The following is a 15,874-nucleotide window of genomic DNA, read 5'->3' as shown; positions in this document are numbered from 1 at the left end:
TTTATCCATTTATTTTCATCAAATGAGAATTCCTATTCCTCAAAAAAAAAAGTAGAAATGATCTAACAATGGAAAAACACCTAATGCCATTCCAGTCTGAGTCTAGACCAAATACTAAATATGCTCATCTCACTATCAGCATTCCTTGTGTCAAAGAGTGAGTTAGGAAACTCTATGTAAGCCAAAGAAAGACCTTTCAGAGCCAGACTGAAATTATAACAAAGAGGAGAAGCATTAGAATGGATTATTGGTGATCTACCACAAGTGTTTAGGTGGGGCCCTACCCGCCTCATAATTTCATTATATTTTTCCATCTCCTATGTGGTATAAACTCCAGAATTAAATTGTCTGTGGCTTGTCCTGCAAAGCTTTATTATTTGATTCTCTTCCATCATCTTTTTATCCCCTGCTTTCTTCAAATATTTCCATAATCTCCAATTTGGTTGGATCAAACACAAATCCATTGATACTTTGCAGATGGAAGACTGTTGATAACATCTCCCACTGTGATTTTCTTCTAATTAAAAAGAATTTTGCCGGGGCTAAATGATATCACCCAGTTTTGAGTTGTCAATGATTAAAAAATAATCTTTCAGGAAGTTTCACAGTCAGTTACATTATTATCTCCTGATAAAAGGTTGCACTCTTAAAATATTGATGTTGGAGGTCAGGGAAGCTTAGTAACTAAGTAGGCTATAGAAAATCTAAATTATCTAAATAAAACTTGTTCTTGAGCTAGAGTTGCTGTTGTTAAAACAATTTTAACTATTATCACATAGCCCTAGGCTTCCTCAAATCCAATTGCTGCATTGATTGGAAGTCAACCTCATAGAAACTAGTCCAAAAGCCATTCAAGCCCAATCTCTAGGCACTCAGTTTCCAAACCATATATTTCATTGCAGTGACTTGTTTCAACACATTAGCTCTTAAGTTCAATTTGAATTGATTTTTAAAATGTCTTATACAATGCCACAGCACATCAATTGTTATTTCTTTTAGTACATACATTTTCCATCCAGCTTTCACTCAGACTTCTCTGAAGGCTCCATGAACTGACAAAAAAGTCGAAGTGTACCAATGCAGGTGCCAAGGAGCAGCTGGGTGTCACAGTGTCGGGCCTGGAATTAGGAATACTCCACTTCCTGAGTTCAAATCTGGCCTCAGACACTTACTAGCTGTGTGACACCACCCCACTTCCACCTCACTCCCTAGCAAATCACTGAAATCTGTTTGCCTCAGTTTCCTCATCTGTAAAATGAGCTAGAGAAAAAAATAGCAAACCACTCCAGTACCTTTGCCAAGAAACCCCAAATGGGGTCACAAAGAGTCAGACATCACTGAAAATGACTGAACACAAAACAACAGAGAACACAGATGTAAAGTCATAGAGAAATAAAGGACTTAGAGTTCATCTAGTCCAACCAGGGATGTTCTGGTAAAAATTTAGCAATCAGCTCTCAAAAAAATACAACTACAATTTTAAATTTAATGTGTAGTATTAATTTTAATTAATTAATTTTTCATTTTCAACATTCACCTCCAAAAGATTTTGAGTTCCAAATTGTCTCCCTATCTCTCCCTTCCCCCCATCCCAAGATGGCATGCATTCTGAATACCCCTTCCCTTGATCTGCCCTCCCTTCTATCACTCCCCCTTCTCTTATCCCCTTCCCCTTCTATTTTCTGCAGGGCAGGATAGATTTCTATACCCCATTACCTATATATCTTATTTCCCAGTTGCATGTAAAAACAATTTTTAGCATTTGTTTTTAAAACTTTTAGTTCCAAATTTTCTCCCTTCCTCCTTCCCCAACCCACCCTCATTGAGAAGGCAAGCAACTTGATACAGGCTATACATGTGTAGTCATGCAAAACACTTCCATAATAGCATGTTGTGAAAAACTAACTATATTTCCCTTCATCCTATCCCACCTCCACCATTCCATCACTGTCTTCAATCTAAACAATCAAAACACAAGAAATCAAGCCCTGATGTGTAGTTTTGTGGATTTATAAGGTGTGGATGCTCACACTGAAAATTAAACAATTAGCTCACAGAAAGTATGAGCTGGCTCCAGGACTGGGTCCAGCCCTGTTATTTTATAGAAGAGGAAACTTAGGCCCAGAAAAGGGAAGTACTAGCAGAACAAAGATCACAAAATTCATTAGTAGCAGAACCTAGATTAGAACTTAGTTCTCTTGTTTCACATGCCTAACTGCTTCTGTATCATATGGCTTTCTTTGTCCATGATTTACTTACTGGTTGCAGTTAGTAAAGTGATGAGTCAATTACTAAACATTTATCAAGTGCTTACTATGTACCAGCCACTATGCTAAGCACTGGGGATAAAAAGAAGTAAAAGATAATCCCTGCCTTCAAGGACCTTACAATCTAATGGGGGAGACAACATTCAAATAAATATTTAGAAAACAAGCTATATACAGGATAAATAGGAAACAACAGAGCGAAGGCACTGAAATTTAGAGGTTTGGGGAAGGTTTCCTGTAGTAGATGGGCTTTTAGATGGATCTTAAAAGAAACTAGGGGGGTCAGTAAGTGGAGCAGAGGAGGAAAAGCATTTCAGGCATGGGGAACAGGTAGAGAAAATGCCCAGAGTTAAGAGATGGAGTGTTTTGTTCATGAAACAGCCAAGAGAACAGTGCCATTGGATGGAAGAAGACATGTGTGGGAGTAAGGTGTAAGAAAATTGGAAAGGTAGGAGGTGACTAGGTTATGAAGGACTTTGAATGTCAAACAAAGCACTTTGTATTTGCTCTTGGAATTAATAGGAAACCAGTAGGGTTTATTGAGTAGGGTAGTATCTTGATAAAACCTGCATTTTAGGAAAATCACTTTAGAGGCTGAATAGAATATGGATTGGAGTGGGAACAGACTTGAGGCAGGCAGACCAATGAGCATATTATTACAGTAATCAAGGCATGAGGTGATGAGGGCCTGCCCTAGAGTGGTGGCAGTGTCAGAGAAGAGGAGAGGATTTAAGAGATGTTGCAAAGGTGAAATCGACATGCCTTGGCAACAGCTTGGATATGGGTTGGATTTTCACATGTGATCTGTTTATATTGTACATAAATTCATAAATGTGTGTGTTATCTACCCTAACAGAATATAAGGTCCTTGAAGGTAAAAACAGTTTCATTCTTGTCTTTGCATCCCCAATAACTGAGTGGCTAACACATTGTTGTCCTTCATAACGCCACTCTGGTGTTTTCTTGGCAAAGGTGCTAGAGTGGTTTGCCATTAGGCAAACAAAGGTTAAGTGACTTGCCCATGGTCACACAGTTAGTAAGTGTTTGAGGCTAGATTTGAACTCAGGCCTTTCTGACTCTAAGCCCAGCACTCTATCCACTAAGCCATCTAGTTGCTTCAAGCTCAGGTAGCACCTTGTAAGTGTTTAATTAATGTTCATTGTTATCAATTGTTGACTCAGCCAAGGCACTTTATAGCTCACAAATGCTCGAGTATACTTTCTGACTAATTATTTTTTCCAGGAAATCTTTTGATTAAATGTTTATCATATCACAAAATATTCAATTCCTTGATTTTTTTCCCTCTATTTCAGTTGTTTGTTTCCAGTCATTTTTTAGTCATGTCTAACTCTTTGTGACCCCATTTGGTTTGCCATTTCCTTCTCCAGCTCATTTTATAGACGAGGAACTGAGGCAAGCAGTCCTCTCTGCAATTTAGTAAATGGTCTAGATTTCACAATACCAAAAGGAACCTCAGAAAGAAAAGGAACCAAGAGACAAGGGAAGACGATCTGAAATCTTTCCCAGTACAATAATGATCCCTGGGTCAAGCCAGAAGAAAATCAACTTAGGTGAAACAAAGGTTTTAGCCACGGTTACCACACTGAAACTCTTTTGCAGGTGCATCTTCCCTATGTCTAAGATGAATGAAAGCAGGAGCCCTCAGAAAAAAGATCAGAATATACTAACAAAACACATAACCTGCCCTAAGAGATGGAAGGTGGTTGATGATATCACTACTATGCCTTACTCCTTATGTCTACCATCAACATTCTCTCTCTCTCTCTCTCTCTCTCTCTCTCTCTCCTCTCTCTCTCTCTCTCTCTCTCCCCCGCTTCCCTCCTCAACTGAGAGTTACATGGTACTTGATAATTTGCATGAATTCTCATTTTAGTCTTACAAACCTGAGGTATGCCCTATCATCTTCATTTTTATAAGTAACAAAATGAGTTTCAGAGAGGGGTTGTGACTTACACTGTTACAGCACCAATAAGTGTCTGAAACAGATTTAAACTCATTTTCTCCTTATTCTTCTGTGCTAAGTGATTATGTGTTCAGAGAAATAGAGTGAAGAAGGTAAAAAGGAAGGCAAGGATCTTCTGACTTCTTATCAAAGGTTCTTGCTGTCAACTATATTATCAGGAAATATTTTATATTTGACATTCATTTGAGTAGAAACCACTCACATTGTCCTCCATCTCTTCCTTGACCCCATCCTTAAGTGTTGCCTTCAGATGCTAGAGAAGTATAGTGAAAAAAATCATGGGAATTAGAGTCAGAAATTCTAAATTCAAATCCTGAATTTGTTATTTACTAGTTTGCAAATCTTCCTAGTCTATTATGATCATGTCCTCCTGCAATGACCAAAGTTGTAACTCTCTTCTAGTACTTATCATATTCTTTATCATGCTACTGTTATTTGTGTTAATTCACCCCCTGGATTAATAGTCCTCAAGGTAGAGTATAGACACTCTAGCGTGTGCATGGGACAATTCACTGGGGTGTGAGGACAAAAACAGAACCTGTATTTTATCAGAAAAAGTAAAAGGCAAAAATAATGATCTAAACTGAGACTTCTTGTGCCAATATGGTGGAATGAGAAAGGAACCCTCTGAAGCCCTCCCAGATTTCCCTCCAAACAACTAAAAATATCCCTCACAATTGATTTAGGAACAAGGAAGCAGCTTACCAGCCCAACAGGAAAGGTCTGTTTCACTGGGGTGGGAGCTCTATATCCCAAAGACATCAATAAAAAGGGAAAAGGATCTATTCATACAAAAATATTTATAGGAGCTCTTTTTGTGATGGCTAAGAATTGGAAACCAAAGGGATGCTAAACAAGCTGTGGTATATGATTGTAATGGAGTATTATTGTGCTGTAAGAAATGACACACAGGATCATTTTAGAAAAACCTGGAAAGATTTACATGAACTGATGCATAGTGAAGTGAACAGAACCAGGAGACCGTTGTACACAGTAACAGCAATAGTGTTCAGTGAAGAACTGTGAATGACTTAGCTGTTCTCAGCAATATAATAATCCACGACAATCCCAAAGGACTAATGATAAAGCACACTATTCACTTCCAGAGAAAGAATTGATGCTGACTGAATACAGACTGAAGCACGCTATTTTTCACTTTCTTTCATTTTTTTCTTTTATTCCAGTCTTCTTGTATAAAATGAATAATATGGAAGTGTTTTAAATAATTGTACATGTATAATTGCTTACCTTCTTACAGAAAGGAGAGGGAGTGATAGAATTTAGAACACAAAACTTAAAATAAAAATGTAAAAAAAACCCAATGATCTAAACTGATATTAGAAGTTTCCCAAAAACTTTTAAATTAGCAATTTGAAATACAGATTTATAGTCAATAATGTTAATGATGAATCTGGTCTTAAGTGCATATCATGCATTTTGATTTTAATTAATGATAATATACCATCACTATTAACAAGAAAGCTAAAAACTATGCATTTGCTTCCAATGACATGCATATCACCCACAAAATCTCATATTTGCATGATGAATGCTCTGCTCTGCCCTGTATGAGGGGCTGAAAGAAGTTGGCAAGAGGCAAGAAAACTCCAATTTTTACTGGTCCCCCTTTTGGGACTCTGTAAGTGAAAGTCTACTTGGAGTCTCCCCTTGGGAACTGGTCAGGCTTTAGCTTTTCTTCAAGCATTGAATCAACTTTCAGCTTTGAGGAGAAGATGGAAGATGACAACTCCACTTCAGGTTGCTCAAGGAAAAGACTCTGGAAAAACATGAGAGGAGCTGGTGGTTTCCATCATGTCTCTATTCCCAGCTTGCTACTCTAGAGACTTTTGAGGAGTTCTCCTTTGGGTGAGATCCAACACCCTATGTATATCTTCTCTGGTTTTTGTTTTTCTATGGTTTGAATAAATGGGTTTATTTGCTATTTGCTGTGTGTGTTCATTGTTCAACTGGTATGATATGGGAAAGGGTTCAATGACAAAGTGATCAAAAGTTAGATGGAACTCAATAATATCCCCTTAGAATCAATGAACATTATCTAAGGGAGCAGATAAATGTACTTCTAGCCTGGTACTCCCTCCCTCTGAAGAGACAGCCCAGGGGCCTCCAGCCCCAACTTCTTGCTTCTCCTCCTGGCAGGAAGGAATGGGAGGAGGATGAGAGGAGAAAAGGCTAGAGATATCTATTCTTGGGAGCAGCTAGGAGGCGCAGTGGCTAGAGCATTGGCCCTGAAGTCAGGAGGCTCTGAATTCATATCTGGCCTCAGACCAAACACTTGACACTTACTAGCTGTGTGACCCTGGGCAAGTCACTTAACCCCAATTGCCTAAATAAATAAATAGAGATGTCTATTCTGCCTCCTTTTGAGTGATCCCAGTACATATGGAACTTCACCACATATATGGGGCGCTCTTCTCCTTGCTACAGATATAAATATTATTAATTGTTAATATTAACAACATTTTAGTGACAGCAAAATTTTTGTTTCAGTAGTAGAGAAAAATTTTACGTTGCTTATTTCATTTATCTCCTTTTTCATCTCTATTTTGTATATGTCTTAAAAATGTACACAGTACATTATTGCTGCAGTAGATTTATGTTACATAAATATATATATATGCATATATATATATGCATATATATATGCATATATATATGCATATATATATATATGCATATATATATATATGCATATGTTGGGACTGCATGCTTAAAAAAATGTGAAGACCACTGTACTTGATCATAATCTTCCCCAAGGCATCTTTGTATCTTCCACATCCCCTACCTACCACAGCATCTTCCTTGTGTCTAATAGGCACTCAGTAAATTTTTATTGTTGAATTTGGGAGAAAACAGATGATACATGTATCTTTTACCTTTCCCTCCCCACCCCCATCCAAATCTTGCCCCTATTTCTTTTTTAATTTAATTTGTTTTTTTAAGTTCTGAACTATGTCCCTCCCTTTCTCTCTCCCCACCCCACACTAGAGAAGACCACTATTTGACACAGATATGTGTGTGCATTTGTGTGTGTGTGTGTGTGTGTGTGTGTGTGTGTGTGTATAGAACTGTACTATGCATACTTCTATTTATTAGGGTTTTTTTTTCTGGAGGTGGATAGCATCTTCCTTCATAGGTCCTTTGTAGTTGATTTGAGTATTTATAATACTCAGAATAACTTAGTCTTTCAGTTATTCTTCAAATAATATTGCTCTTACTATGTACAACATTCTTTTGCTTCTGCTCACAAAATAGGATGCATTTTCACTGGCTGTCCTTCACACCTGGAATGTTCTCCCTCCTCATATCTTCTTCCTGACTTCCCTGGCTTCCTTTGGGTCTCAGCCAAAGTCCCACCTTCTACAGAAATCTTTCCCAATCTATTTTAATTCACTTCCTATCACACTCCATATCCAATCTTTTGGAAGACATATTGATATTACCTTCAGAATATCTGTCACATACACCACCTGCTGTCTTCTGACCCTGTTATCACCCTGGGGCAAGGGCCCATCACTTCAGTCCTAGACTGTTGTAATAGCCTTATACTTGGTCTCTCTGCTACTTCTCTCTTCACATCACTCCATCATCAACTCAACAGGCAAGTTGATCTTCCTAAATTGCAGGTCTGACCATGTCACCTGTGTTCTCAATAAACTCTAGTGGCTCCCTATCACCTCCAGGATCAAAAATAAAATTCTGTTTGATGATCAAAGCTTTTCATAACTTGGCCACCCATATAGTTCCCATCTTTTTACTTCTTATACACCCATGTAATCTTCAAGCCAGTGACACTAGCCTGCTTACTATTCCTTGAACAAGACACTCCATCTCTCTACTCAGCATTTTTACTGACTGTTCTCTAAAGTCTCAGTACCCTCCCTTCTTATCTCTGCCTCTTGGCTTACCTGGATTTTTTTCACATCCCAATTAAAATCCCACCTTCTAAAGGAAGCCTTTTCTTTCCCTCCTTACTTCCAGTGCATTCCCTGTGAGGATTATTCCCTATTTATCCTATATAAAGTTGTTTATACACAGTTGTTTACATGTTATCTCCTAGAGTGAGACTATCTTTTGCCTTTCGTTGTATTCTCAGCACACAGCACAATGCCAGGCACACAGTCAGTGCTTAAATGTTTATTGACTGATTTTGTTGTTCTGTTGAAGGTCAATTAGACACACTGAAAATCAATTAAGAGACACAGTGTATTGTCATGAAAAGAACCCTGGACTTGAAGTCTGAAGACCTAACCCCAATACTGTTCTGAAACGTGACCTTGGGCAGATCATTTTAAAATTCTTCATATCTATTTGTCAAATCAAAAAGAGGGAAACACCCATGGGAAAGGAAGGGTTAGAAGAGGAGAGATATCAGTAGAGAAAACAAAGGGTTAGGGAATATCCGGGGCAAAGAGAGCATTGAAATATGTAGCAAAGAGGGAAAATAGGAAGGAAATATACAGAGTAAAGAGTTGAAGGGATAGATATCCATGGCAGAAAGGAATAGAAAAAGGATGGGAAATTCAATGAAAATAATAAACAATCAGGTCAGCAAAGAAGCTGACTTGTGAGAAGACTAAGAATACACATGATAGCTATCTTCAAGTATTTGAAGAGCTGTTATACAGAAGAGGAATTAGAATTCATAGATCCAAGGAGGGTAGAACTAAGTTGGAAGTTACAGTGAGATAGTTTCAGGATATATATTCCTAAAAATTAGAGCTACCCCAAAGTAAAAGGAAGAGCCTCAGGAGATGACTATTTGTTGGGAATAATGTGAAAGAAATTATTGTTCAGGTATCAGTTGGCCTAGGATCATGGATCAAAGATTTAAAGCTGGATGGGAAATAATGATGATGATGGACATTTATATAGCACTTGCTATGTGTCAGGCACTTTACAATTATTATCTCATTTAATATTCACAATATTACGCAATATCATAGGAGGTAGATCCTGTTTTATCCCCATTTTATAGATACAGAAACTGAAGCAGGCAGGGAGGTTAAATGACTTGCTCAGGGTCACACAGCTAATGAGTATCTGAGAACAGATTTGAACTCAGGTCTTCTTGTTTCCAGGCCCAACATTCTCCACTTCTCCACCTAGCTGCCCCGAGAACATAGTCCAAATGCCTCATTATACAATGAAGAAACCAAGGCTCAGACATTTTAAATGACTTTCCCAGGGAAACAAAGATATTAAGTACTAGAGATGGGATTTGAGCCTAGGTTTTTTTGCCTCTAAGTACAGAATGCTATCCACTGTACCCCAGATGTCAAATGCGAAGCCACATGTGGCCCACAACACTGCTGTGTGCGACCAAACCAGGTAAAAATTTAAATGGGAAACATTTAACAAAACAAATGGAAATGCAATAAAACATAATGTTACTATGTGGTTTGCAAGTCAATATGCATCATCCAAGGACATCTTTAAGCATAGTTTAATGGCCCTCTTTTCTATTTGTTCTATTTGTTATTTTCTACCATGCTACTTCTAGATAGTCCCCAAAATTCTCTTTAACTCTGAAGTTCTGTTAAATTAAGCCATGGGTCATATCAGACTGACTGACCAGAAGTTTCCCACTACTGAAATAAATTATGTAGTAGTATTAGTGCCCATGGATCAGAATTTCAGTGTCATGTGATTTTCCAGATGAAAATTGAATTGCTAATAACACCCATTGGCCTTGAGTGATTCTGAAAATAGGTCTGAGAAATCAGAATCCCTGCAAGTCAAAATTAACTGTCAAGTGGATTCTAATTCAATTGTAAGAAAATACTTTAAAATCTCTCTATTTTATGAAGAAATTATCTAGATCTAATGAAGAAAGCAAGTGTTATGGGAAGGAAAACTGCCTCTCCAATAGATTTAAGGTCCAGTGTCACAGAAGCAATGAAAATTCCTTTAGCTATGAATAACACAAGATTTAGATTTATCATTTTCCTCCTTTAACAATTCCAAGGCAATATCTGAAATTCTAGCATAAAAGGATCATTCCTGCCTAAGCTTTAAATCTTTCCCATTTCTGAAATGTGCTCTCTCTGTGTGTCTGTCTCTCTATCTCTGTCTCTCTTCTCTGTCTCTGTGTATGTCTGTCTCTCTCTGTCTCTCTTTCTCCCCTTCTACCTCTCTCCTTCTGTCTCTTCCTCCCTATTTCTCCCTCTCCCTCTTTCTTCTCTTTCTCCTTTTTCTTTCTCTCTCCCCTTCTACCTCTCTCCATTCTGACCTTTCCTCCTTTCTCCTTCTCTCTCTCTTCCTCCCTCTCTCTCTCTCTGTCTCTTTTTCTCTCCCTTCCTCCTTCTCTCTCTTTCCTTCCTATCTCTCTCCCCTTCTCTCATATATATATATATATATATATATATATATATATATATATATATACACATATAATATATGTACATATACATATATGTGTTTATAAATCTTTATATACATAGGTATATAGAGAGATACATACAGATAGATAAATTTGTATATATGCATATATCTATATATAATGTATGGATATATACATATGTGTGTGTGTGTGTGTGTGTATATATATATACACATAAGAAAACATTTGTGTGTATGTTTATGTAGTATGCATATATGTATTCTTTCTCTTTCTCTTTCCTACCTCCACTTCCCCAAATGCATTCTCAACACAAGTGGCATCCTACTTATTGTTTTGGTCTTATTCATTAGCTGTCCATAGAAACTGGAAATTTGGAGAAATTTTAACAAATATTTATAATCCTTAAGGTTTTTTCCCTGTCTTCACTAATACCTTTCCTCAAAAAAGAAATGTGGCCTTTCTGAATTCTATAACAAAGGAAAGAAAATCTTGTAAAAAGTTCACATTTAAGATAAAAAGTATGAAATCACCATAGAAATAACAAGTGCCAAAATGTGGCAGGAAAGTAGATTGAGCTGACCTCCAGTATGAAAATATTGACATTGTCATTTATAATTGTCTCACATGCTTTGCTATTCAACCTAGAAATAGCAAAAAAACACACATAGCTGATACTCCTGTAAACAGAACTTTTAAATTTTCAACTGTAAGATTAAAATATTATTGGAAAGACTTCAGAATAAGAAGATACTAGAAATAGCCTAGCCATAAAAGGGCTCTGAGAAATGCATGAAGTGTTTATACTTTTCTTTAAAGGACAGATAACACCTATGAAAAATTAACTTTAAATTATTGCAAGTTGAATCATCTTCTTCTATCAAAATGGCATGTTACAGGGGCAGCTAGGTGGCACAGTGGATAGAGCACCGGACCTAAAATCAAGAGGATCTGAACTCAGATACATAATATTTTCTAGCTGTGTGACTCTGGGCAAGTCATTTAACCCCAATTGCCTCACCAGAAAAAAAAAAAGGCATGCTACCATATACAATGCTTAGCTTTAGTACACAATAAATAATATATTACTATTTAATCTTGGAAGTTGATCCACATGAAAGAAGAAATACAATCTATGGACTGTGTGACAATCTAAACTGAATGATTCTTTTTCAATTTAGTCTATAGCTTACAGCCTATCCCTATCATTAGCTCCTTCTTACAACCCCAACCTTATAAATTTTTTTTAAAAAATCTCTTTTCTGGTTTCTTTTGCTTACTTTTACAGTTTTCATTCTAATGAGGTTTCTTTTATATCTTTAACTTTTTAACTAAGTGTTTCTGCTTGTTAAGACTATGAACATTATGAGTTATTTGTTCTACTGATTTACTTCCTTAGGTCATCTGACAGTTTTGATGAAAAAAAAATCAGGTTCCTTCCATCTATGTTAATTTTATAAGTTATATTGGCAAGGCATAAGAGGCAGAGCCAAGACAGTAAAGTAAAGGCAGGGACTCAACCTAAGCTCTCCCTCAAACCCCTCCAAATACCTTTAAATAATGACCCTAAACAAATTCTACAGTGGCAGAACCCAGAAAAAGACAGAGTGAAACAATTTTCCAGCCCAAGACAACTTAGAAGGTCAGCAGGAAAAGCCTATCGCAACAAGGTAAGAGAGGAGCATGATCCAGGACAGGCCACACCAGGCCCCAGCAAACCAGGAACAGGCCACAGGGTGACTGAATCAATGGCAGAAGCCCACAGACTCCAAAAGGAACTTAAACGGTCAGCAGGAAAGGTCTGTTGCAACTGGGTGAGAGTGGAGCACAGTCAAGTGCAGGCAACACTACTGCAGACCAGGTCCCAGCAAACTGAGGGCAGGCTTGGGCAGCTCCTGAATCAGCAGTAACAATGGTGGCTGCTTCGGAGCTCTCAGCCCACAGACGGGAAGGGGGTAAAACAATAGGTCAGAAGTAGATTACAGGGGTCTCTTTGCTGGAAGTGGAGGTAGAACTCTGCTGCTGTGCCCATACTCGCTTCCAGGTCACAGTCTTGGGTAGCAGCCCCAGGGTGAGGAGGAGCACTAGCATTGCAGAGTTTGTGGCTAAAGTGGAGCAGGGACTCTTCTCACAGTTCCATGGCATAAAAAAAATGCTTATAATCACTCACAGACCAAAGCACAGGCCAGGAGAGTAGGAAATACCTCTCCTTACATCATACCACCTTGGAAGAACTGAAAACTTACAGGTCTCTAGAAGTGTCTCTTGAAACAGCTGCACAAAACCCTTGAAGCTTGGCACCGTTCACCCTCCACACTGGAAGCAGAGGCCTACTTTAAAAGAGAGTTAAAAGTCAAGTAATAGGAAAATGAACAAACAATGGAAAAAAAATTCTGACCACAGAAAGGTATTATGGTGAGAAGGAAGATCAAAACACACACTTAGAAGAAGATAATAAAATCAAAGCTCCTACATCCAAAGCCTCCAAGAAAAATACAAATTGGTCTCAGGCCATGGAAGAGCTCAAAAAGGATTTTGAAAATCAAGTAAGAGAGGTAGAGGAAAAATTGGGAAGAGAAATGCAAGAAAATCATGAAAAATGAGCCAGCAGCATGGTAAAAGAGACACAAAAAAAATACTGAAGAAAATAACACCTTAAAAAACAGACTAGGCCAACTGATAAAAGAGGCATAAAAGGACAATGAGAAGAAGAACGCCTTTAAAAACAAAATTGGCCAAATGGAAAAAGAAGCACAGAAATTCACTGAAGAAAAAAAAATATTTAAAAAGTAAAATTGGTCAAATGGAAAAGGAGGTACAAAAGCTCATTAAAGAAAATAATTCCTTAAAAATTAGAATTGAGTAAATGGAAGCTAACAACTTTATGAGAAATCAAGAAACAGTAAAACAAAACCAAAAGAATGAAAAATAGATTGGCAAGGCACACAATGGCATATAAGGCATCATTTAAAAAAAAAAACATTCTCCATAACTTATTGTTTCTATAACTCTGGGTTTCAATACCTAGCATTTCCTTTAGGCAGATAGTTTTTAAATGATTTTTTCTCTTCTCTATTCAACTGAACATGTATTATTGAAAGGCAGATTACCCTAACAAATACGTAGGATCAAAATTAAAAGCATTTGGAAAAATGACTTTGTACTTATTTTCATATCAAGTGACTTCTCAATGTTGCTTAAGTGAACTCCTTAATTTTACACTGCTACATATTAGCTTGTAGAAAATTAAGCTTAAAAAGATCTTCAAAATTTTCAATGTTCCAAATTAGAATGGAAGTCAGAAATTTGCTATTACATTTCACTTCCAAGTTTTTTAATAACAAATGAGATGTTTTCTTAAAATAATACCCATCTGTGTCACATTAATAAAGAAGAGACACATGTTTACCAAAAGTGTTATCTAGTCTCATAGAAGATATCTTGAGCAATATCCCAGCAAAAGAAGATAATATTGTTAATATTAAAAGATAATTAATAATTACAATAATAAATAATACTGTTGATACTAAAGTTTCTTCAGTGTTCCTACCCCCAGATAAGATGTACTCATTATCATGTTGTGTTTTGAATGCTATGTAGTAAAATTCTGTAGTAATGTGGAAAAGATTGATCTAAATACACTAGAAAAACAAAGCATATGAAAACACATATTGCCCTGATGATGACACGTATCTGTCTTGCATAGTTGCCTTAGATGGACAATTAACTTTACCTAAAATTGTGACAGGAAAAGATTGAGCTGGAGCATATTTAGGAAATTGTGCAGTACATTTGATGATTCCATACTACTTATTAGCAACGTTTATTCCTGTAATGCGTATTCTGGTGTTTAACACATTAAATACAATGACAGCAGAAGAATTAAAATTACAAATAGCATGATCATTGGAGAGAGGGAGACAAGGTGGAAGTTAGCAGGCTACAGCAGGTTGATGTTAACAGTATGCTTAGAAGAAATGGTGTAAGAGTCACCACTGAGAAAATGTTATGACTAGAAAAGAAGGTAAGCTAGATGTGTTGTAGTTGAAATCCAACAAGTGAACATGTTGAGTGGTAGACCAGAATCCCAGAATAACAAAAGAACGAGAGAAGGTCACTAGTGAGTTGGGCAGTTTCTATATAGGTGATTCATAGGAGAAAATGGACAAAAAATGGCATGAAGTACGGGTTGTGGTCCACTTATGTCGAGAGAGTACTCACATCAAAGAAATAACAGACTGACAGAAAATACCAAAGGTTTAAAAAAAAGTTTGTAAAGAATTGGAAACAATCCCGTTGTTAAGCTGCAGAACAGAGGTTTTCTATGGTATACAGAATCCCAGGCTGTCAGAGTAGGAAGAGGCCTTGGAGGTCATCTGGTCCAATCCCAACCTAAACAAAAATTTAATCTGTGACATAATTCACAAGTAGTCATCCAAAAGTTGTTTGAAGACCTCTAGTGAGCTACAATCTATAATTTACCAGCACAGTTCATTCCCCTCTTTGACAGATCTAATTATTGGCATGTTTTTCTTTACATTGAACCTAATTTTGTATCTTTTTAATATCCAGTTATTGCTCCTAGCCTTGCCCTCTGAAGCCAAGGGGGAAAAAAAGGTTACTCTATTTTCCATGTGTCAGTACTAAAAGCATCAGCTTTGTCTCTTTGTTATATGGGGAAAATGACATTTTGGAAGCAGTGAACCTCTGAGTGTCACTCACTCACAAGGGCCAGGAGGATTGATCTTTCAAAAAATAAACATCGGTCTTAAACACCCAAGTTCCCTGTTCAGCATCCCTCCCCACCCCAGCCAATTCAGTGTCTTCTTGGAAATCTAATGTGGTAAAATAACATGACAATTTCACAGAGAAATTGGTCAGATGAATGTTTTTAACAAAGATGATCTTTCCTAGTGACTTGCAAGTTATACTTGGAAGGAGACAACATCCTACTCTCTTTCACTCCAGTGACTCTAGGGATGCAAACAGGGAATCAGGGACATGTTGCAGAGCCAGCTTCCTCCATATATCTCCAGCTTCCCTTACAATTGCCACTAGGCAGTTAGGTGGTACAGTGGAGAGTACCAGGTCTGGAGTCTGGAAAATCTGAGTTCAAATCCAACCACAGGTGCTTGCTAGCTGCGTGACTTAGGCAAATCACTTTAAAAAAAAACTATTTGCCTCAGTTTCCTCAATTGTAAAATGGGGATAATAATAGCACCTACTTCCCAGGATTATTGTGAGGATCAAATGACATAATATTTG

At 37.3% G+C, this 15,874-nt stretch overlaps 1 long non-coding RNA gene across 2 annotated transcripts in view; it reads right to left on the bottom strand.

The window, feature by feature from the left end:
* The window catches only part of LOC110207813 (uncharacterized), a 127,768-nt gene that overhangs the window by 17,629 nt on the left and 94,265 nt on the right, over nt 1-15,874 (bottom strand). For both annotated transcript variants that reach the window (XR_013485724.1, XR_013485725.1), the window contains exon 5: nt 12,856-12,942. This is a non-coding gene — a long non-coding RNA (uncharacterized LOC110207813). The remainder of the gene's footprint in view (nt 1-12,855; nt 12,943-15,874) is intronic.

This window comes from Phascolarctos cinereus, unplaced genomic scaffold (assembly GCF_003287225.1).
Source record: "Phascolarctos cinereus isolate Bilbo 61053 unplaced genomic scaffold, phaCin_HiC Scaffold_4;HRSCAF=312, whole genome shotgun sequence".
Lineage (NCBI taxonomy): Eukaryota > Metazoa > Chordata > Mammalia > Diprotodontia > Phascolarctidae > Phascolarctos > Phascolarctos cinereus.
The sequence above is the reverse complement of the archived record's forward strand: the minus strand, read 5'-3'. Positions and strand labels throughout refer to the sequence as shown.